This window comes from Solea senegalensis, unplaced genomic scaffold, assembly GCF_019176455.1.
Source record: "Solea senegalensis isolate Sse05_10M unplaced genomic scaffold, IFAPA_SoseM_1 scf7180000017227, whole genome shotgun sequence".
Taxonomy (NCBI): Eukaryota; Metazoa; Chordata; class Actinopteri; order Pleuronectiformes; family Soleidae; genus Solea; species Solea senegalensis.
This window is the reverse complement of record NW_025322296.1, coordinates 1-21,702: the sequence shown is the minus strand read 5'-3', so window position 1 is coordinate 21,702 and position 21,702 is coordinate 1. Positions and strand designations below refer to the sequence as shown.

Sequence of the window (21,702 nt, the reverse complement as noted above, 5' to 3'; positions counted from 1 at the left end):
TGGACGTGCCCCACAATGATATGTAAACAACGTCATTCTCACAACTAGCCAAATTATAAAAACAGATACTAAACCTTATCTTAGCCAAAAGGCAGAGAACCAGTAAAAATAGAAAATGCCAGAATCGCTGCAAATTCAAAGGATTCAAAGGCTTTCTGTCATGCGCTAACATGTCAATACATTTTTAATTCTTATTTTCCTATGCCATGACCTGGTCACTTACCAGGAGAATACGAGAGTGTGGTGTAACATTAATGTGTGTGAAAGAACACTGCTCCAACTTGTTAGATTAAAATTAGATACACATTTTGGAGAGTCATATGCATGTAGCAGCACAGGCTTGTGTAAGATTATTGAAAAGATAACAATGACAATACAGGTATTAAAAGCAATCTTATAAATGGAAACTTGAGCTAACATTAGCCTAAATAGTAACATTAGCTTGCAGCCCTGCAGAACAAACTATTAGCCTATCAATAATATTAGGTCTGTTTTTTTTGTTTGTTTTTTCTTAAACTCCATTAAAAATGATATCTACAGTAAAATATTTTATATTGTACAGTATCCTATTCTTTTGCAGAGGCAAGTCTAAATTCAAACAATTCTCATTAAAATACATATAATCGTTTGCAAATATGCTCCCAACATGCTCTGTTAATTTCAATGCTGTTATATATCCATAAAAATTGAAGAAGCAAGACTGTTTCTGTGAAAAAATGAAGAGGCTTAATTCTGCGGGCATAAACCAACTGCCTGCAGGCCTACAGTTCCATACTACTGACAATTTTATATATAAACTGGTTTAATTTTAAGAGAAGCGAAATGCAAAGGGCTCATTATCCCTCTCAAGGAAGGAAGCCCCTCCCGTTTCTTTGTTTGCCACGAGAGGGTGACAATCTCAACACGGCCACCTACTGGTCTGGGTATGAACAACACTGTTTCTCCCAACTGCACAGCTCCGATGCAACCGACACTATTATGTTAGCTTTACTGTAATACGATCAATAATAGTCGGGATTGGTGAGACTTCATTTTAACTTTACTCGAGTCCCAAGACTTTAATCTATCCAGCTTTCACTCAGGGTTTTCATGTCTTTCTTGACCATTTTGAGAAGGGTGTAGCTGCATGCTTGCAGGCAACCGGTTTCGGCCCGTAGAATTAGCCCCCTCAGCGAACTCCTTTTATCGGGGCTTAATTTAGCGGGCCTAAACCTACGGCCTGTGGGCCTGCAGTGCCATACTGTCGACAATTTCATATACTGTATGTGTATTCATTTTAGCTTTTCTCACACACAGCTTTTCCCCAACGACGGCTTCCTGCCAGACCTGAGGCTGAAGTTTAAGGAACCAGTACCAACTTCTCCAGTTAGGTAAGTGACAGAAATGAGCCCCTAAGTTGGGTTGTCGAGCGCAGTTTCAGGGCCCCAGTTTTAAGGGTTTATTTCGCAAAAGCACCCCCCACCACAACCACAAGCCTGTTTCTCCACACAGCGCAGCTCAAATTGAGGGCAGATCACAAGCGACCTGTTAGCAGCGACACGCATGTATCCGAACCCACTGCAGACATATTGCTTGTTGTACAACTTTTCCGGGGAGAGCGCGAACGCAGTCCCCCACTACCAGAAATTATGCAGTCGAGATTCCCACATTTGGGGAATTCGCAGGGGTCAGCACAACCGGAGTGCAATGGCCGAGCCTCGCCCTGGGTGAACAACCTTCTTGATCATGGTGTCTCCCCTGCCAGGTAAGTATGAGTTGTACACATCAAGGACAGGCCACTCTTTCACAGACAAACCACAATCACTGGTGGTGCTAACAGAGCTAACAGAAACGTAGCTCCTGGAGGTGCTGCGTGACTCTGCATGAATTCAGGACTGAAGAAAGTGTAATACACCAAGGCTTAAATAAAAGACTATTTAATCAAAAGACAAAGATTTTTTGATTCCCCGTCGTTGCAGTGCATGATTTCCCATCATGCACTGCAACATTTCCACATCAAAGCCTGACCTACGATCATCCATTGCGCCTATTTAACCCTCGAAAAACAAACAGTCAAATTGTAACACTAGAAGTTCAAGCGATGAAATGTTGGAAGTAGATTATGGCAAATGTCATTTGATCAACAGCTGAAATGTAAGAGAGGCAAAAGGCAACAGGGTTTTGATCTCTCTCCAGTAGGGAAGCACCTCCTGTTTCTTTGGTTAGTACGAGAGAGTGACAATCTTGACACTGCCACGCTGTCTGGGGTTTGGACACTACTTTTTCTCCAAACTGCACAGCTCAGGTACTGTCATCACCACATAACAAAAGCGCAAGCTGAGATTGTACTCGATGCTTTAACTTGGACAAATGAGGGGGGTGCACCATTCCTGGAGATGCTGCAATACCAGGTTGATGCGTGGAGTGGACGGAGCAAGCCCCTGTTCCATCTCCCAGTTCCAAAAATCAATTTAATATATGGTCCCCGGGTAGGGGACGTATCAGATATTAAACTGATAAGAACAGATACTACACTTGATCTTAGCCAAAAGGCCGAGAAGCGATGACCGGCAACTGGCGTAGGAAACATAGTGATTCTCTGCACAGTCCTTCTCTCGCAGGGGTCTAAAGGTTCAACTCACACCAAGGCCAGAATGCGAAACGTGACTACACTAAGACGAACCACGGCAGAAGAAAATATCAGAATCGCCGCAAATAAGACTATTTTAATCCCCGTATTAACATTTGATTCCTTCAAAAAAGTCACATTTCCCATCATGCACTGCAACATCTCCACATCAACGCCTGACCTACACTCATCTATTACGCCTCTATTTAACCTTCGAAAAACAAACAGTGGAATTGTAAAACTTTGAGATCAAGTGATGAAAAGCTGAAGTGGACTCCGGCAAATGTCATTTGATCAACGACTGAAATGCGAGAGAAGCGAAATGCAAAGGGCTTATTATCCCTCTCAAGGAAGGAAGCCCCTCCTGTTTCTTTGTTTGCCACGAGAGGGTGACAATCTCAACACGGCCACCTACTGGTCTGGGTATGAACAACACTGTTTCTCCCAACTGCACAGCTCCGATGCAACCGACACTATTATGTTAGCTTTACTGTAATACGATCAATAATAGTCGGGATTGGTGAGACTTCATTTTAACTTTACTCGAGTCCCAAGACTTTAATCTATCCAGCTTTCACTCAGGGTTTTCATGTCTTTCTTGACCATTTTGAGAAGGGTGTAGCTGCATGCTTGCAGGCAACCGGTTTAGGCCCGTAGAATTAGCCCCCTCAGCGAACTCCTTTTTTCGGGGCTTAATTTAGCGGGCCTAAACCTACGGCCTGTGGGCCTGCAGTGCCATACTGTCGACAATTTCATATACTGTATGTGTATTCATTTTAGCTTTTCTCACACACAGCTTTTCCCCAACGACGGCTTCCTGCCAGACCTGCGGCTGCAGTTTAAGGAACCAGTACCAACTTCTCCAGTTAGGTAAGTGACAGAAATGAGCCCCTAAGTTGGTTTGTCGAGCGCAGTTTCAGGGCCCCAGGTTTAAGGGTTTATTTCGCAAAAGCACCCCCCACCACAACCACAAGCCTGTTTCTCCACACAGCGCAGCTCAAATTGAGGGCAGATCACAAGCGACCTGTTAGCAGCGACACGCATGTATCCGAACCCACTGCAGACATATTGCTTGTTGTACAACTTTTCAGGGGAGAGCGCGAACGCAGTCCCCCACTACCAGAAATAATGCAGTCGAGATTCCCACATTTGGGGAATTCGCAGGGGTCAGCACAACCGGAGTGCAATGGCCGAGCCTCGCCCTGGGTGAACCACCTTCTTGATCATGGTGTCTCCCCTGCCAGGTAAGTATGAGTTGTACACATCAAGGACAGGCCACTCTTTCACAGACAAACCACAATCACTGGTGGTGCTAACAGAGCTAACAGAAACGTAGCTCCTGGAGGTGCTGCGTGACTCTGCATGAATTGAGGACTGAAGAAAGTGTAATACACCAAGGCTTAAATAAAATCTATCCAGCTTTCACTCAGCCCTTTCATGTGTTTCTTGACCATTTTGAGAAGGGTGTAGCTGCAGACTTGCAGGCAACCGGTTTAGGCCCGTAGAATTAGCCCCCTCAGCGAATTCCTTTTTTCGTTTGTTTTTAGTTTAATTATATCACTTGTGTCAACGAACGACGGACAATCACAGGGCAAGTATTCGGTGAGTTAAGTTTAAAACGAAGGGGCTTAATTTTGCGGGCCTAAACCTACGGCCTGTGGGCCTGCAGTGCCATACTGTCGACAATTTCATATACTGTATGTGTATTCATTTTAGCTTTTCTCACACACCGCTTTTCCCCAACGACGGCTTCCTGCCAGACCTGAGGCTGCAGTTTAAGGAACCAGTACCAACTTCTCCAGTTAGGTAAGTGACAGAAATGAGCCCCTAAGTTGGTTTGGCGAGCGCAGTTTCAGGGCCCCAGTTTTAAGGGTTTATTTCGCAAAAGCACCCCCCACCACAACCACAAGCCTGTTTCTCCACACAGCGCAGCTCAAATTGAGGGCAGATCACAAGCGACCTGTTAGCAGCGACACGCATGTATCCGAACCCACTGCAGACATATTGCTTGTTGTACAACTTTTCAGGGGAGAGCGCGAACGCAGTCCCCCACTACCAGAAATAATGCAGTCGAGATTCCCACATTTGGGGAATTCGCAGGGGTCAGCACAACCGGAGTGCAATGGCCGAGCCTCGCCCTGGGTGAACCACCTTCTTGATCATGGTGTCTCCCCTTCCAGGTAAGTATGAGTTGTACACATCAAGGACAGGCCACTCTTTCACAGACAAACCACAATCACTGGTGGTGCTAACAGAGCTAACAGAAACGTAGCTCCTGGAGGTGCTGCGTGACTCTGCATGAATTGAGGACTGAAGAAAGTGTAATACACCAAGGCTTAAATAAAATCTATCCAGCTTTCACTCAGCCCTTTCATGTGTTTCTTGACCATTTTGAGAAGGGTGTAGCTGCAGACTTGCAGGCAACCGGTTTAGGCCCGTAGAATTAGCCCCCTCAGCGAATTCCTTTTTTCGTTTGTTTTTAGTTTAATTATATCACTTGTGTCAACGAACGACGGACAATCACAGGGCAAGTATTCGGTGAGTTAAGTTTAAAACGAAGGGGCTTAATTTTGCGGGCCTAAACCTACGGCCTGTGGGCCTGCAGTGCCATACTGTCGACAATTTCATATACTGTATGTGTATTCATTTTAGCTTTTCTCACACACAGCTTTTCCCCACCGACGGCTTCCTGCCAGACCTGAGGCTGCAGTTTAAGGAACCAGTACCAACTTCTCCAGTTAGGTAAGTGACAGAAATGAGCCCCTAAGTTGGTTTGTCGAGCGCAGTTTCAGGGCCCCAGTTTTAAGGGTTTATTTCGCAAAAGCACACCCCATCACAACCACAAGCCTGTTTCTCCACACAGCGCAGCTCAAATTGAGGGCAGATCACAAGCGACCTGTTAGCAGCGACACGCATGTATCCGAACCCACTGCAGACATATTGCTTGTTGTACAACTTTTCAGGGGAGAGCACGAACGCAGTCCCCCACTACCAGAAATTATGCAGTCGAGATTCCCACATTTGGGGAATTCGCAGGGGTCAGCACAACCGGAGTGCAATGGCCGAGTTCTCAGCCTCTGGTGAACCACCTTCTGATCATGGTGTTCTCTGCTGTGTAAGTATGAGTTGTGCTACCATCAAGGACAGGCCATACTTTCACAGACAAATCCACAATCACTGGAAAGGAAGCACAGAGCTAACAACAGAAACGTGAGTTCCTGGAGGTGCGTGATTCTGCATGGTGACTGAAGAAAGTGTAATACACCAAGGCTTAAATAAAATCTATCCAGCTTTCACTCAGCCCTTTCATGTGTGTCTTGACCATTTTGAGAAGGGTGTAGCTGCAGACTTGCAGGCAACCGGTTTAGGCCCGTAGAATTAGCCCCCTCAGCGAATTCCTTTTTTCGTTTGTTTTTAGTTTAATTATTTCACTTGTGTCAACGAACGACGGACAATCACAGGGCAAGTACTCGGTGAGTTAAGTTTAAAACGAAGGGGCTTAATTTTGTGGGCCTAAACCTACGGCCTGTGGGCCTGCAGTGCCATACTGTCGACAATTTCATATACTGTATGTGTATTCATTTTAGCTTTTCTCACACACAGCTTTTCCCCAATTCCACGCTTCCTGCCAGACCTGAGGCTGCAGTTTAAGGAACCAGTACCAACTTCTCCAGTTAGGTAAGTGACAGAAATGAGCCCCTAAGTTGGTTTGGCGAGCGCAGTTTCAGGGCCCCAGTTTTAAGGGTTTATTTCGCAAAAGCACCCCCCACCACAACCACAAGCCTGTTTCTCCACACAGCGCAGCTCAAATTGAGGGCAGATCACAAGCGACCTGTTAGCAGCGACACGCATGTATCCGAACCCACTGCAGACATATTGCTGGTTGTACAACTTTTCAGGGGAGAGCGCGAACGCAGTCCCCCACTACCAGAAATTATGCAGTCGAGATTCCCACATTTGGGGAATTCGCAGGGGTCAGCACAACCGGAGTGCAATGGCCGAGCCTCGCCCTGGGTGAACCACCTTCTTGATCATGGTGTCTCCCCTGCCAGGTAAGTATGAGTTGTACACATCAAGGACAGGCCACTCTTTCACAGACAAACCACAATCACTGGTGGTGCTAACAGAGCTACCAGAAACGTAGCTCCTGGAGGTGCTGCGTGACTCTGCATGAATTCAGGACTGAAGAAAGTGTAATACACCAAGGCTTAAATAAAATCTATCCAGCTTTCACTCAGCCCTTTCATGTGTTTCTTGACCATTTTGAGAAGGGGGTAGCTGCAGACTTGCAGGCAACCGGTTTAGGCCCGTAGAATTAGCCCCCTCAGCGAATTCCTTTTTTCGTTTGTTTTTAGTTTAATTATTTCACTTGTGTCAACGAACGACGGACAATCACAGGGCAAGTACTCGGTGAGTTAAGTTTAAAACGAAGGGGCTTAATTTTGTGGGCCTAAACCTACGGCCTGTGGGCCTGCAGTGCCATACTGTCGACAATTTCATATACTGTATGTGTATTCATTTTAGCTTTTCTCACACACAGCTTTTCCCCAACGACGGCTTCCTGCCAGACCTGAGGCTGCAGTTTAAGGAACCAGTACCAACTTCTCCAGTTAGGTAAGTGACAGAAATGAGCCCCTAAGTTGGTTTGTCGAGCGCAGTTTCAGGGCCCCAGTTTTAAGGGTTTATTTCGCAAAAGCACCCCCCACCACAACCACAAGCCTGTTTCTCCACACAGCGCAGCTCAAATTGAGGGCAGATCACAAGCGACCTGTTAGCAGCGACACGCATGTATCCGAACCCACTGCAGACATATTGCTTGTTGTACAACTTTTCAGGGGAGAGCGCGAACGCAGTCCCCCCCTACCAGAAATTATGCAGTCGAGATTCCCACATTTGGGGAATTCGCAGGGGTCAGCACAACCGGAGTGCAATGGCCGAGCCTCGCCCTGGGTGAACCACCTTCTTGATCATGGTGTCTCCCCTGCCAGGTAAGTATGAGTTGTACACATCAAGGACAGGCCACTCTTTCACAGACAAACCACAATCACTGGTGGTGCTAACAGAGCTAACAGAACCGTAGCTCCTGGAGGTGCTGCGTGACTCTGCATGAATTCAGGACTGAAGAAAGTGTAATACACCAAGGCTTAAATAAAAGACTATTTAATCAAAAGACAAAGATTTTTTGATTCCCCGTCGTTGCAGTGCATGATTTCCCATCATGCACTGCAACATTTCCACATCAAAGCCTGACCTACGATCATCCATTGCGCCTATTTAACCCTAGAAAAACAAACAGTCAAATTGTAACACTAGAAGTTCAAGCGATGAAATGTTGGAAGTAGATTATGGCAAATGTCATTTGATCAACAGCTGAAATGTAAGAGAGGCAAAAGGCAACAGGGTTTTGATCTCTCTCCAGTAGGGAAGCACCTCCTGTTTCTTTGGTTAGTACGAGAGAGTGACAATCTTGACACTGCCACACTGTCTGGGGTTTGGACACTACTTTTTCTCCAAACTGCACAGCTCAGGTACTGTCATCACCACATAACAAAAGCGCAAGCCGAGATTGTACTCGATGCTTTAACTTGGACAAATGAGGGGGGTGCACCATTCCTGGAGATGCTGCAATACCAGGTTGATGCGTGGAGTGGACGGAGCAAGCCCCTGTTCCATCTCCCAGTTCCAAAAATCAATTTAATATATGGTCCCCGGGTAGGGGACGTATCAGATATTAAACTGATAAGAACAGATACTACACTTGATCTTAGCCAAAAGGCCGAGAAGCGATGACCGGCAACTGGCGTAGGAAACATAGTGATTCTCTGCACAGTCCTTCTCTCGCAGGGGTCTAAAGGTTCAACTCACACCAAGGCCAGAATGCGAAACGTGACTACACTAAGACGAACCACGGCAGAAGAAAATATCAGAATCGCCGCAAATAAGACTATTTTAATCCCCGTATTAACATTTGATTCCTTCAAAAAAGTCACATTTCCCATCATGCACTGCAACATCTCCACATCAACGCCTGACCTACACTCATCTATTACGCCTCTATTTAACCTTCGAAAAACAAACAGTGGAATTGTAAAACTTTGAGATCAAGTGATGAAAAGCTGAAGTGGACTCCGGCAAATGTCATTTGATCAACGACTGAAATGCGAGAGAAGCGAAATGCAAAGGGCTTATTATCCCTCTCAAGGAAGGAAGCCCCTCCTGTTTCTTTGTTTGCCACGAGAGGGTGACAATCTCAACACGGCCACCTACTGGTCTGGGTATGAACAACACTGTTTCTCCCAACTGCACAGCTCCGATGCAACCGACACTATTATGTTAGCTTTACTGTAATACGATCAATAATAGTCGGGATTGGTGAGACTTCATTTTAACTTTACTCGAGTCCCAAGACTTTAATCTATCCAGCTTTCACTCAGGGTTTTCATGTCTTTCTTGACCATTTTGAGAAGGGTGTAGCTGCATGCTTGCAGGCAACCGGTTTAGGCCCGTAGAATTAGCCCCCTCAGCGAACTCCTTTTTTCGGGGCTTAATTTAGCGGGCCTAAACCTACGGCCTGTGGGCCTGCAGTGCCATACTGTCGACAATTTCATATACTGTATGTGTATTCATTTTAGCTTTTCTCACACACAGCTTTTCCCCAACGACGGCTTCCTGCCAGACCTGAGGCTGCAGTTTAAGGAACCAGTACCAACTTCTCCAGTTAGGTAAGTGACAGAAATGAGCCCCTAAGTTGGTTTGTCGAGCGCAGTTTCAGGGCCCCAGTTTTAAGGGTTTATTTCGCAAAAGCACCCCCCACCACAACCACAAGCCTGTTTCTCCACACAGCGCAGCTCAAATTGAGGGCAGATCACAAGCAACCTGTTAGCAGCGACACGCATGTATCCGAACTGCAGACATATTGCTTGTTGTACAACTTTTCGTGGAGAGCGCGAACGCAGTCCCCCACTACCAGAAATTATACAGTCGAGATTCCCACATTTGGGGAATTCGCAGGGGTCAGCACAACCGCAGTGCAATGGCCGAGCCTCGCCCTGGGTGAACCACCTTCTTGATCACGGTGTCTCCCCTGCCAGGTAAGTATGAGTTGTACACATCAAGGACAGGCCACTCTTTCACAGACAAACCACAATCACTGGTGGTGCTAACAGAGCTAACAGAAACGTAGCTCCTGGAGGTGCTGCGTGACTCTGCATGAATTCAGGACTGAAGAAAGTGTAATACACCAAGGCTTAAATAAAATCTATCCAGCTTTCACTCAGCCCTTTCATGTGTTTCTTGACCATTTTGAGAAGGGTGTAGCTGCAGACTTGCAGGCAACCGGTTTAGGCCCGTAGAATTAGCCCCCTCAGCGAATTCCTTTTTTCGTTTGTTTTTAGTTTAATTATTTCACTTGTGTCAACGAACGACGGACAATCACAGGGCAAGTACTCGGTGAGTTAAGTTTAAAACGAAGGGGCTTAATTTTGCGGGCCTAAACCTACGGCCTGTGGGCCTGCAGTGCCATACTGTCGACAATTTCATATACTGTATGTGTATTCATTTTAGCTTTTCTCACACACAGCTTTTCCCCAACGACGGCTTCCTGCCAGACCTGAGGCTGCAGTTTAAGGAACCAGTACCAACTTCTCCAGTTAGGTAAGTGACAGAAATGAGCCCCTAAGTTGGTTTGTCGAGCGCAGTTTCAGGGCCCCAGTTTTAAGGGTTTATTTCGCAAAAGCACACCCCACCACAACCACAAGCCTGTTTCTCCACACAGCGCAGCTCAAATTGAGGGCAGATCACAAGCGACCTGTTAGCAGCGACACGCATGTATCCGAACCCACTGCAGACATATTGCTTGTTGTACAACTTTTCAGGGGAGAGCGCGAACGCAGTCCCCCACTACCAGAAATTATGCAGTCGAGATTCCCACATTTGGGGAATTCGCAGGGGTCAGCACAACCGGAGTGCAATGGCCGAGCCTCGCCCTGGGTGAACCACCTTCTTGATCATGGTGTCTCCCCTGCCAGGTAAGTATGAGTTGTACACATCAAGGACAGGCCACTCTTTCACAGACAAACCACAATCACTGGTGGTGCTAACAGAGCTAACAGAAACGTAGCTCCTGGAGGTGCTGCGTGACTCTGCATGAATTCAGGACTGAAGAAAGTGTAATACACCAAGGCTTAAATAAAATCTATCCAGCTTTCACTCAGCCCTTTCATGTGTTTCTTGACCATTTTGAGAAGGGTGTAGCTGCAGACTTGCAGGCAACCGGTTTAGGCCCGTAGAATTAGCCCCCTCAGCGAATTCCTTTTTTCGTTTGTTTTTAGTTTAATTATTTCACTTGTGTCAACGAACGACGGACAATCACAGGGCAAGTACTCGGTGAGTTAAGTTTAAAACGAAGGGGCTTAATTTTGCGGGCCTAAACCTACGGCCTGTGGGCCTGCAGTGCCATACTGTCGACAATTTCATATACTGTATGTGTATTCATTTTAGCTTTTCTCACACACAGCTTTTCCCCAACGACGGCTTCCTGCCAGACCTGAGGCTGCAGTTTAAGGAACCAGTACCAACTTCTCCAGTTAGGTAAGTGACAGAAATGAGCCCCTAAGTTGGTTTGTCGAGCGCAGTTTCAGGGCCCCAGTTTTAAGGGTTTATTTCGCAAAAGCACCCCCCACCACAACCACAAGCCTGTTTCTCCACACAGCGCAGCTCAAATTGAGGGCAGATCACAAGCGACCTGTTAGCAGCGACACGCATGTATCCGAACCCACTGCAGACATATTGCTTGTTGTACAACTTTTCAGGGGAGAGCGCGAACGCAGTCCCCCACTACCAGAAATTATGCAGTCGAGATTCCCACATTTGGGGAATTCGCAGGGGTCAGCACAACCGGAGTGCAATGGCCGAGCCTCGCCCTGGGTGAACCACCTTCTTGATCATGGTGTCTCCCCTGCCAGGTAAGTATGAGTTGTACACATCAAGGACAGGCCACTCTTTCACAGACAAACCACAATCACTGGTGGTGCTAACAGAGCTAACAGAAACGTAGCTCCTGGAGGTGCTGCGTGACTCTGCATGAATTCAGGACTGAAGAAAGTGTAATACACCAAGGCTTAAATAAAATCTATCCAGCTTTCACTCAGCCCTTTCATGTGTTTCTTGACCATTTTGAGAAGGGTGTAGCTGCAGACTTGCAGGCAACCGGTTTAGGCCCGTAGAATTAGCCCCCTCAGCGAATTCCTTTTTTCGTTTGTTTTTAGTTTAATTATTTCACTTGTGTCAACGAACGACGGACAATCACAGGGCAAGTACGCGGTGAGTTAAGTTTAAAACGAAGGGGCTTAATTTTGCGGGCCTAAACCTACGGCCTGTGGGCCTGCAGTGCCATACTGTCGACAATTGTCATATACTGCATGTGTATTCATTTTAGCTTTTCTCACACAACCAACCGGAGTGCAATGGCCGAGCCTCGCCCTGGGTGAACCACCTTCTTGATCATGGTGTCTCCCCTGCCAGGTAAGTATGAGTTGTACACATCAAGGACAGGCCACTCTTTCACAGACAAACCACAATCACTGGTGGTGCTAACAGAGCTAACAGAAACGTAGCTCCTGGAGGTGCTGCGTGACTCTGCATGAATTGAGGACTGAAGAAAGTGTAATACACCAAGGCTTAAATAAAAGACTATTTAATCAAAAGACAAAGATTTTTTGATTCCCCGTCGTTGCAGTGCATGATTTCCCATCATGCACTGCAACATTTCCACATCAAAGCCTGACCTACGATCATCCATTGCGCCTATTTAACCCTCGAAAAACAAACAGTCAAATTGTAACACTAGAAGTTCAAGCGATGAAATGTTGGAAGTAGATTATGGCAAATGTCATTTGATCAACAGCTGAAATGTAAGAGAGGCAAAAGGCAACAGGGTTTTGATCTCTCTCCAGTAGGGAAGCACCTCCTGTTTCTTTGGTTAGTACGAGAGAGTGACAATCTTGACACTGCCACGCTGTCTGGGGTTTGGACACTACTTTTTCTCCAAACTGCACAGCTCAGGTACTGTCATCACCACATAACAAAAGCGCAAGCTGAGATTGTACTCGATGCTTTAACTTGGACAAATGAGGGGGGTGCACCATTCCTGGAGATGCTGCAATACCAGGTTGATGCGTGGAGTGGACGGAGCAAGCCCCTGTTCCATCTCCCAGTTCCAAAAATCAATTTAATATATGGTCCCCGGGTAGGGGACGTATCAGATATTAAACTGATAAGAACAGATACTACACTTGATCTTAGCCAAAAGGCCGAGAAGCGATGACCGGCAACTGGCGTAGGAAACATAGTGATTCTCTGCACAGTCCTTCTCTCGCAGGGGTCTAAAGGTTCAACTCACACCAAGGCCAGAATGCGAAACGTGACTACACTAAGACGAACCACGGCAGAAGAAAATATCAGAATCGCCGCAAATAAGACTATTTTAATCCCCGTATTAACATTTGATTCCTTCAAAAAAGTCACATTTCCCATCATGCACTGCAACATCTCCACATCAACGCCTGACCTACACTCATCTATTACGCCTCTATTTAACCTTCGAAAAACAAACAGTGGAATTGTAAAACTTTGAGATCAAGTGATGAAAAGCTGAAGTGGACTCCGGCAAATGTCATTTGATCAACGACTGAAATGCGAGAGAAGCGAAATGCAAAGGGCTTATTATCCCTCTCAAGGAAGGAAGCCCCTCCTGTTTCTTTGTTTGCCACGAGAGGGTGACAATCTCAACACGGCCACCTACTGGTCTGGGTATGAACAACACTGTTTCTCCCAACTGCACAGCTCCGATGCAACCGACACTATTATGTTAGCTTTACTGTAATACGATCAATAATAGTCGGGATTGGTGAGACTTCATTTTAACTTTACTCGAGTCCCAAGACTTTAATCTATCCAGCTTTCACTCAGGGTTTTCATGTCTTTCTTGACCATTTTGAGAAGGGTGTAGCTGCATGCTTGCAGGCAACCGGTTTAGGCCCGTAGAATTAGCCCCCTCAGCGAACTCCTTTTTTCGGGGCTTAATTTAGCGGGCCTAAACCTACGGCCTGTGGGCCTGCAGTGCCATACTGTCGACAATTTCATATACTGTATGTGTATTCATTTTAGCTTTTCTCACACACAGCTTTTCCCCAACGACGGCTTCCTGCCAGACCTGAGGCTGCAGTTTAAGGAACCAGTACCAACTTCTCCAGTTAGGTAAGTGACAGAAATGAGCCCCTAAGTTGGTTTGTCGAGCGCAGTTTCAGGGCCCCAGTTTTAAGGGTTTATTTCGCAAAAGCACACCCCACCACAACCACAAGCCTGTTTCTCCACACAGCGCAGCTCAAATTGAGGGCAGATCACAAGCGACCTGTTAGCAGCGACACGCATGTATCCGAACCCACTGCAGACATATTGCTTGTTGTACAACTTTTCAGGGGAGAGCGCGAACGCAGTCCCCCACTACCAGAAATTATGCAGTCGAGATTCCCACATTTGGGGAATTCGCAGGGGTCAGCACAACCGGAGTGCAATGGCCGAGCCTCGCCCTGGGTGAACCACCTTCTTGATCATGGTGTCTCCCCTGCCAGGTAAGTATGAGTTGTACACATCAAGGACAGGCCACTCTTTCACAGACAAACCACAATCACTGGTGGTGCTAACAGAGCTAACAGAAACGTAGCTCCTGGAGGTGCTGCGTGACTCTGCATGAATTCAGGACTGAAGAAAGTGTAATACACCAAGGCTTAAATAAAATCTATCCAGCTTTCACTCAGCCCTTTCATGTGTTTCTTGACCATTTTGAGAAGGGTGTAGCTGCAGACTTGCAGGCAACCGGTTTAGGCCCGTAGAATTAGCCCCCTCAGCGAATTCCTTTTTTCGTTTGTTTTTAGTTTAATTATTTCACTTGTGTCAACGAACGACGGACAATCACAGGGCAAGTACTCGGTGAGTTAAGTTTAAAACGAAGGGGCTTAATTTTGCGGGCCTAAACCTACGGCCTGTGGGCCTGCAGTGCCATACTGTCGACAATTTCATATACTGTATGTGTATTCATTTTAGCTTTTCTCACACACAGCTTTTCCCCAACGACGGCTTCCTGCCAGACCTGAGGCTGCAGTTTAAGGAACCAGTACCAACTTCTCCAGTTAGGTAAGTGACAGAAATGAGCCCCTAAGTTGGTTTGTCGAGCGCAGTTTCAGGGCCCCAGTTTTAAGGGTTTATTTCGCAAAAGCACACCCCACCACAACCACAAGCCTGTTTCTCCACACAGCGCAGCTCAAATTGAGGGCAGATCACAAGCGACCTGTTAGCAGCGACACGCATGTATCCGAACCCACTGCAGACATATTGCTTGTTGTACAACTTTTCAGGGGAGAGCGCGAACGCAGTCCCCCACTACCAGAAATTATGCAGTCGAGATTCCCACATTTGGGGAATTCGCAGGGGTCAGCACAACCGGAGTGCAATGGCCGAGCCTCGCCCTGGGTGAACCACCTTCTTGATCATGGTGTCTCCCCTGCCAGGTAAGTATGAGTTGTACACATCAAGGACAGGCCACTCTTTCACAGACAAACCACAATCACTGGTGGTGCTAACAGAGCTAACAGAAACGTAGCTCCTGGAGGTGCTGCGTGACTCTGCATGAATTCAGGACTGAAGAAAGTGTAATACACCAAGGCTTAAATAAAATCTATCCAGCTTTCACTCAGCCCTTTCATGTGTTTCTTGACCATTTTGAGAAGGGTGTAGCTGCAGACTTGCAGGCAACCGGTTTAGGCCCGTAGAATTAGCCCCCTCAGCGAATTCCTTTTTTCGTTTGTTTTTAGTTTAATTATTTCACTTGTGTCAACGAACGACGGACAATCACAGGGCAAGTACTCGGTGAGTTAAGTTTAAAACGAAGGGGCTTAATTTTGCGGGCCTAAACCTACGGCCTGTGGGCCTGCAGTGCCATACTGGCGACAATTTCATATACTGTATGTGTATTCATTTTAGCTTTTCTCACACACAGCTTTTCCCCAACGACGGCTTCCTGCCAGACCTGAGGCTGCAGTTTAAGGAACCAGTACCAACTTTCCGGAAGTTAGGTAAGGTGACAGAAATGAGCTCCTTGTTGGTTTGTTTGTATGAAGTTTCAGGGCCCCAGTTTTAAGTTTATTTCAAAGCACACCCCACCACAAACTACAAGCCTGTTTCTCCACACACAGCTTAGCTTCCAAACAGTGCAGATCACAGCTTTACCTGTTAGCAGCTTACACGATGTATCCCAACCCACTGCAGACATATTGCTTGTTGTACAACTTTTCAGGGGAGAGCGCGAACGCAGTCCCCCACTACCAGAACTTATGCAGTCGAGATTCCCACACAACCAGAGTGCAATGGCCGAGCCTCGCCCTGGGTGAACCACCTTCTTGATCATGGTGTCTCCCCTGCCAGGTAAGTATGAGTTGTACACATCAAGGACAGGCCACTCTTTCACAGACAAAACCACACAATCACTGGTGGTGCTAACAGAGTTTAACACACAGAAACGTGAGCTCCTGGAGGTGCCAAGGCGCGGACTCTGCATGAATTCAGGGACTGAAGAACTGTAATCAAGGCTTAAATAAAATTCATCCAGCTTTCACTCAGCCCTTTCATGTGTTTCTTGACCATTTTTTGAGAAGGGTGTAGCTGCAGACTTTGCAGGCACGTTTAGTCTGTGAGAATTAGCCCTCCCCAGCGAATTCCTCTTTTTCGTTTGTTTTAGTTTAATTCACTTGTGTCAACGAACGATTTGACAATCACAGGGCAAGTACCGGTGAGTTAAGCTTAAAACGGCGGGCTTAATTTTATGGCCTAAATCCCACGCTCAGCCTGTAGTGCCATACTGTCGGCAATTTCTATACTGTATGTGTATTCATTTTAGCTTTTCTCACACACAGCTTTTCCCCAACGACGGCTTCCTGCCAGACCTGAGGCTGCAGTTTAAGGAACCAGTACCAACTTCTCCAGTTAGGTAAGTGACAGAAATGAGCCCCTAAGTTGGTTTGTCGAGCGCAGTTTCAGGGCCCCAGTTTTAAGGGTTTATTTCGCAAAAGCACCCCCCACCACAACCACAAGCCTGTTTCTCCACACAGCGCAGCTCAAATTGAGGGCAGATCACAAGCGACCTGTTAGCAGCGACACGCATGTATCCGAACCCACTGCAGACATATTGCTTGTTGTACAACTTTTCAGGGGAGAGCGCGAACGCAGTCACCCACTACCAGAAATTAGTGCAGTCGTAGATTCCCACATTTGGGGAATTCGCGAGGGGTCAGCACAACCGAGTGCAATGGTCGAAGCTCCCCCGCCTCCTGGGTGAACCACCTTCTTGATCATGGTGGTGTCTCTGCCAGGTAAGTATGAGCCATCAAGGACAGGCCACTTTCACAGACAACCACAATCACTGGTGGTGCTAACAGAGCTACCAGAACGTGAGGCTCCTGGAGGTGCTATGGACTCTGCATGACCAGACTGAAGAAAGTGTATTACACCAAGGCTTAAATAAAAATCTATCCAGCTTTCACTCAGCCCCTTTCATGTGCTTCTCTTGGACCATTTTGAGAAGGGTAGCTGCAGACTTGCAGGCAACCGGTTTAGGCCCGTAGAATTAGCCCCCTCAGCGAATTCCTTTTTTCGTTTGTTTTTAGTTTAATTATTTCACTTGTGGCAACGAACGACGGACAATCACAGGGCAAGTACGCGGTGAGTTAAGTTTAAAACGAAGGGGCTTAATTTTGCGGGCCTAAACCTACGGCCTGTGGGCCTGCAGTGCCATACTGTCGACAATTGTCATATACTGCATGTGTATTCATTTTAGCTTTTCTCACACAACCAACCGGAGTGCAATGGCCGAGCCTCGCCCTGGGTGAACCACCTTCTTGATCATGGTGTCTCCCCTGCCAGGTAAGTATGAGTTGTACACATCAAGGACAGGCCACTTTTCACAGACAAAACCACAACCATTGCAGCAATAGCTAATAGAAACGTAGGCCCTGAGGTGCTAAGCGCGGACTTCAGCGAATTGAGGACTGAAGAAAGTGTATTACACCAAGGCTTAAATAAAAAGACTATTTAATCAAAAAGACAAAGATTTTGATTCCTCGTCGTTGCAGTGCATGATTTCCATCATGCACTGCAACATTTCCACATCAAAGCCTGACCTAATGCATCATCCACATTGCTCTTATTTAACCCTCAAAACAAACAGTCAAATTGTAACACTGTGGTTCGCTGGCGAAATGTTGAAGTAGATTATGGCAAAATGTCATTTGATCAACAGCTGAAAATGTAAGAGAGGCAAAAGGCCAGGGTTTTGATCTCCTCAGTAGGGAAGCACCCTTTGTTAGTAATGTAGAGAGTGACAATCTTGACACTGCCACGCTGTCTGGGGTTTGGACACTACTTTTTCTCCAAACTGCACAGCTCAGGTACTGTCATCACCACATAACAAAAGCGCAAGCCGAGATTGTACTCGATGCTTTAACTTGGACAAATGAGGGGGGTGCACCATTCCTGGAGATGCTGCAATACCAGGTTGATGCGTGGAGTGGACGGAGCAAGCCCCTGTTCCATCTCCCAGTTCCAAAAATCAATTTAATATATGGTCCCCGGGTAGGGGACGTATCAGATATTAAACTGATAAGAACAGATACTACACTTGATCTTAGCCAAAAGGCCGAGAAGCGATGCCCGGCAACTGGCGTAGGAAACATAGTGATTCTCTGCACAGTCCTTCTCTCGCAGGGGTCTAAAGGTTCAACTCACACCAAGGCCAGAATGCGAAACGTGACTACACTAAGACGAACCACGGCAGAAGAAAATATCAGAATCGCCGCAAATAAGACTATTTTAATCCCCGTATTAACATTTGATTCCTTCAAAAAAAGTCACATTTCCCATCATGCACTGCAACATCTCCACATCAACGCCTGACCTACACTCATCTATTACGCCTCTATTTAACCTTCGAAAAACAAACAGTGGAATTGTAAAACTTTGAGATCAAGTGATGAAAAGCTGAAGTGGACTCCGGCAAATGTCATTTGATCAACGACTGAGATGCGAGAGAAGCGAAATGCAAAGGGCTTATATCCCTCTCAAGGAAGGAAGCCCCTCCTGTTTCTTTGTTTGCCACGAGAGGGTGACAATCTCACCACGGCCACCTACTGGTCTGGGTATGAACAACACTGTTTCTCCCAACTGCACAGCTCCGATGCAACCGACACTATTATGTTAGCTTTACTGTAATACGATCAATAATAGTCGGGATTGGTGAGACTTCATTTTAACTTTACTCGAGTCCCAAGACTTTAATCTATCCAGCTTTCACTCAGTGTTTTCATGTCTTTCTTGACCATTTTGAGAAGGGTGTAGCTGCATGCTTGCAGGCAACCGGTTTAGGCCCGTAGAATTAGCCCCCTCAGCGAAATCCTTTTTACGGGGCTTAATTTTGCGGGCCTAAACCTACGGCCTGTGGGCCTGCAGTGCCATACTGTCGACAATTTCATATACTGTATGTGTATTCATTTTAGCTTTTCTCACACACAGCTTTTCCCCAACGACGGCTTCCTGCCAGACCTGAGGCTGCAGTTTAAGGAACCAGTACCAACTTCACCAGTTAGGTAAGTGACAGAAATGAGCCCCTAAGTTGGTTTGTCGAGCGCAGTTTCAGGGCCCCAGTTTTAAGGGTTTATTTCGCAAAAGCACACCGCACCACAACCACAAGCCTGTTTCTCCACACAGCGCAGCTCAAATTGAGGGCAGATCACAAGCGACCTGTTAGCAGCGACACGCATGTATCCGAACCCACTGCAGACATATTGCTTGTTGTACAACTTTTCAGGGGAGAGCGCGAACGCAGTCCCCCACTACCAGAAATTATGCAGTCGAGATTCCCACATTTGGGGAATTCGCAGGGGTCAGCACAACCGGGGTGCAATGGCCGAGCCTCGCCCTGGGTGAACCACCTTCTAGATCATGGTGTCTCCCCTGCCAGGTAAGTATGAGTTGTACACATCAAGGACAGGCCACTCTTTCACAGACAAACCACAATCACTGGTGGTGCTAACAGAGCTAACAGAAACGTAGCTCCTGGAGGTGCTGCGTGACTCTGCATGAATTCAGGACTGAAGAAAGTGTAATACACCAAGGCTTAAATAAAATCTATCCAGCTTTCACTCCGCCCTTTCATGTGTTTCTTGACCATTTTGAGAAGGGTGTAGCTGCAGACTTGCAGGCAACCGGTTTAGGCCCGTAGAATTAGCCCCCTCAGCGAATTCCTTTTTTCGTTTGTTTTTAGTTTAATTATTTCACTTGTGTCAACGAACGACGGACAATCACAGGGCAAGTACTCGGGGAGTTAAGTTTAAAACGAAGGGGCTTAATTTTGCGGGCCTAAACCTACGGCCTGTGGGCCTGCAGTGCCATACTGTCGACAATTTCATATACTGTATGTGTATTCATTTTAGCTTTTCTCACACACAGCTTTTCCCCAACGACGGCTTCCTGCCAGACCTGAGGCTGCAGTTTAAGGAACCAGTACCAACTTCTCCAGTTAGGTAAGTGACAGAAATGAGCCCCTAAGTTGGTTTGTCGAGCGCAGTTTCAGGGCCCCAGTTTTAAGGGTTTATTTCGCAAAAGCACCCCCCACCACAACCACAAGCCTGTTTCTCCACACAGCGCAGCTCAAATTGAGGGCAGATCACAAGCGACCTGTTAGCAGCGACACGCATGTATCCGAACCCACTGCAGACATATTGCTTGTTGTACAACTTTTCAGGGGAGAGCGCGAACGCAGTCCCCCACTACCAGAAATTATGCAGTCGAGATTCCCACATTTGGGGAATTCGCAGGGGTCAGCACAACCGGGGTGCAATGGCCGAGCCTCGCCCTGGGTGAACCACCTTCTAGATCATGGTGTCTCCCCTGCCAGGTAAGTATGAGTTGTACACATCAAGGACAGGCCACTCTTTCACAGACAAACCACAATCACTGGTGGTGCTAACAGAGCTAACAGAAACGTAGCTCCTGGAGGTGCTGCGTGACTCTGCATGAATTCAGGACTGAAGAAAGTGTAATACACCAAGGCTTAAATAAAATCTATCCAGCTTTCACTCAGCCCTTTCATGTGTTTCTTGACCATTTTGAGAAGGGTGTAGCTGCAGACTTGCAGGCAACCGGTTTAGGCCCGTAGAATTAGCCACCTCAGCGAATTCCTTTTTTCGTTTGTTTTTAGTTTAATTATTTCACTTGTGTCAACGAACGACGGACAATCACAGGGCAAGTACTCGGTGAGTTAAGTTTAAAACGAAGGGGCTTAATTTTGCGGGCCTAAACCTACGGCCTGTGGGCCTGCAGTGCCATACTGTCGACAATTTCATATACTGTATGTGTATTCATTTTAGCTTTTCTCACACACAGCTTTTCCCCAACGACGGCTTCCTGCCAGCCCTGAGGCTGCAGTTTAAGGAACCAGTACCAACTTCTCCAGTTAGGTAAGTGACAGAAATGAGCCCCTAAGTTGGTTTGTCGAGCGCAGTTTCAGGGCCCCAGTTTTAAGGGTTTATTTTGCAAAAGCACACCCCACCACAACCACAAGCCTGTTTCTCCACACAGCGCAGCTCAAATTGAGGGCAGATCACAAGCGACCTGTTAGCAGCGACACGCATGTATCCAAACCCACTGCAGACATATTGCTTGTTGTACAACTTTTCAGGGGAGAGCGCGAACGCAGTCCCCCACTACCAGAAATTATGCAGTCGAGATTCCCACATTTGGGGAATTCGCAGGGGTCAGCACAACCGGAGTGCAATGGCCGAGCCTCGCCCTGGGTGAACCACCTTCTTGATCATGGTGTCTCCCCTGCCAGGTAAGTATGAGTTGTACACATCAAGGACAGGCCACTCTTTCACAGACAAACCACAATCACTGGTGGTGCTAACAGAGCTAACAGAAACGTAGCTCCTGGAGGTGCTGCGTGACTCTGCATGAATTCAGGACTGAAGAAAGTGTAATACACCAAGGCT

The 21,702-nt window shown here is 46.8% G+C and overlaps 1 long non-coding RNA gene, 21 other non-coding genes and 1 pseudogene across 26 annotated transcripts; 1 reads left to right on the top strand and 22 right to left on the bottom strand.

Annotated features, from left to right (window-relative positions):
- Positions 1 to 1,588: 1,588 nt before the first annotated feature.
- LOC122764093 lies at positions 1,589 to 1,752 on the bottom strand. The gene has a single exon (XR_006359512.1). It is a non-coding gene; the product is annotated as a U1 spliceosomal RNA (small nuclear RNA).
- Positions 1,753 to 2,353: 601 nt separating this feature from the next.
- On the bottom strand, positions 2,354 to 2,544 carry LOC122764105. Its single transcript, XR_006359523.1, has one exon. It is a non-coding gene; the product is annotated as a U2 spliceosomal RNA (small nuclear RNA).
- Positions 2,545 to 3,696: 1,152 nt separating this feature from the next.
- LOC122764090 lies at positions 3,697 to 3,860 on the bottom strand. The gene has a single exon (XR_006359509.1). It is a non-coding gene; the product is annotated as a U1 spliceosomal RNA (small nuclear RNA).
- Positions 3,861 to 4,632: 772 nt separating this feature from the next.
- On the bottom strand, positions 4,633 to 4,796 carry LOC122764094. The gene has a single exon (XR_006359513.1). It is a non-coding gene; the product is annotated as a U1 spliceosomal RNA (small nuclear RNA).
- Positions 4,797 to 5,568: 772 nt separating this feature from the next.
- Positions 5,569 to 5,731, bottom strand: LOC122764097. Its single transcript, XR_006359515.1, has one exon. It is a non-coding gene; the product is annotated as a U1 spliceosomal RNA (small nuclear RNA).
- A 507-nt stretch (positions 5,732 to 6,238) lies between these two features.
- Positions 6,239 to 15,720, top strand: LOC122764086. 5 transcript variants are annotated; one of them, XR_006359504.1, is made up of 8 exons: positions 6,239 to 6,286; positions 7,149 to 7,222; positions 9,257 to 9,330; positions 10,188 to 10,261; positions 11,124 to 11,197; positions 13,791 to 13,864; positions 14,727 to 14,800; positions 15,022 to 15,152. It is a non-coding gene; the product is annotated as an uncharacterized LOC122764086 (long non-coding RNA). The 5 variants fall into 5 exon arrangements; XR_006359503.1 differs by lacking the exon at positions 6,239 to 6,286 and adding an exon at positions 6,633 to 6,660; XR_006359505.1 differs by lacking the exons at positions 6,239 to 6,286; positions 15,022 to 15,152 and adding an exon at positions 15,663 to 15,720 and having other exon boundaries at positions 7,063 to 7,222.
- LOC122764088 lies at positions 6,505 to 6,668 on the bottom strand. Its single transcript, XR_006359507.1, has one exon. It is a non-coding gene; the product is annotated as a U1 spliceosomal RNA (small nuclear RNA).
- LOC122764089 lies at positions 7,441 to 7,604 on the bottom strand. Its single transcript, XR_006359508.1, has one exon. It is a non-coding gene; the product is annotated as a U1 spliceosomal RNA (small nuclear RNA).
- On the bottom strand, positions 8,206 to 8,396 carry LOC122764104. Its single transcript, XR_006359522.1, has one exon. It is a non-coding gene; the product is annotated as a U2 spliceosomal RNA (small nuclear RNA).
- Positions 9,544 to 9,707, bottom strand: LOC122764095. The gene has a single exon (XR_006359514.1). It is a non-coding gene; the product is annotated as a U1 spliceosomal RNA (small nuclear RNA).
- On the bottom strand, positions 10,480 to 10,643 carry LOC122764108. Its single transcript, XR_006359526.1, has one exon. It is a non-coding gene; the product is annotated as a U1 spliceosomal RNA (small nuclear RNA).
- On the bottom strand, positions 11,416 to 11,579 carry LOC122764107. The gene has a single exon (XR_006359525.1). It is a non-coding gene; the product is annotated as a U1 spliceosomal RNA (small nuclear RNA).
- Positions 11,977 to 12,138, bottom strand: LOC122764101. Its single transcript, XR_006359519.1, has one exon. It is a non-coding gene; the product is annotated as a U1 spliceosomal RNA (small nuclear RNA).
- Positions 12,740 to 12,930, bottom strand: LOC122764103. Its single transcript, XR_006359521.1, has one exon. It is a non-coding gene; the product is annotated as a U2 spliceosomal RNA (small nuclear RNA).
- Positions 14,083 to 14,246, bottom strand: LOC122764106. Its single transcript, XR_006359524.1, has one exon. It is a non-coding gene; the product is annotated as a U1 spliceosomal RNA (small nuclear RNA).
- On the bottom strand, positions 15,019 to 15,182 carry LOC122764098. Its single transcript, XR_006359516.1, has one exon. It is a non-coding gene; the product is annotated as a U1 spliceosomal RNA (small nuclear RNA).
- A 236-nt stretch (positions 15,721 to 15,956) lies between the features above and the next one.
- LOC122764096 lies at positions 15,957 to 16,095 on the bottom strand (annotated as a pseudogene).
- Positions 16,096 to 16,867: 772 nt separating this feature from the next.
- On the bottom strand, positions 16,868 to 17,039 carry LOC122764099. Its single transcript, XR_006359517.1, has one exon. It is a non-coding gene; the product is annotated as a U1 spliceosomal RNA (small nuclear RNA).
- A 388-nt stretch (positions 17,040 to 17,427) lies between these two features.
- LOC122764100 lies at positions 17,428 to 17,589 on the bottom strand. Its single transcript, XR_006359518.1, has one exon. It is a non-coding gene; the product is annotated as a U1 spliceosomal RNA (small nuclear RNA).
- Positions 17,590 to 18,174: 585 nt separating this feature from the next.
- On the bottom strand, positions 18,175 to 18,365 carry LOC122764102. Its single transcript, XR_006359520.1, has one exon. It is a non-coding gene; the product is annotated as a U2 spliceosomal RNA (small nuclear RNA).
- A 1,152-nt stretch (positions 18,366 to 19,517) lies between these two features.
- On the bottom strand, positions 19,518 to 19,681 carry LOC122764092. The gene has a single exon (XR_006359511.1). It is a non-coding gene; the product is annotated as a U1 spliceosomal RNA (small nuclear RNA).
- A 772-nt stretch (positions 19,682 to 20,453) lies between these two features.
- LOC122764091 lies at positions 20,454 to 20,617 on the bottom strand. The gene has a single exon (XR_006359510.1). It is a non-coding gene; the product is annotated as a U1 spliceosomal RNA (small nuclear RNA).
- Positions 20,618 to 21,389: 772 nt separating this feature from the next.
- Positions 21,390 to 21,553, bottom strand: LOC122764087. Its single transcript, XR_006359506.1, has one exon. It is a non-coding gene; the product is annotated as a U1 spliceosomal RNA (small nuclear RNA).
- Between the last annotated feature and the right edge of the window lie 149 nt (positions 21,554 to 21,702).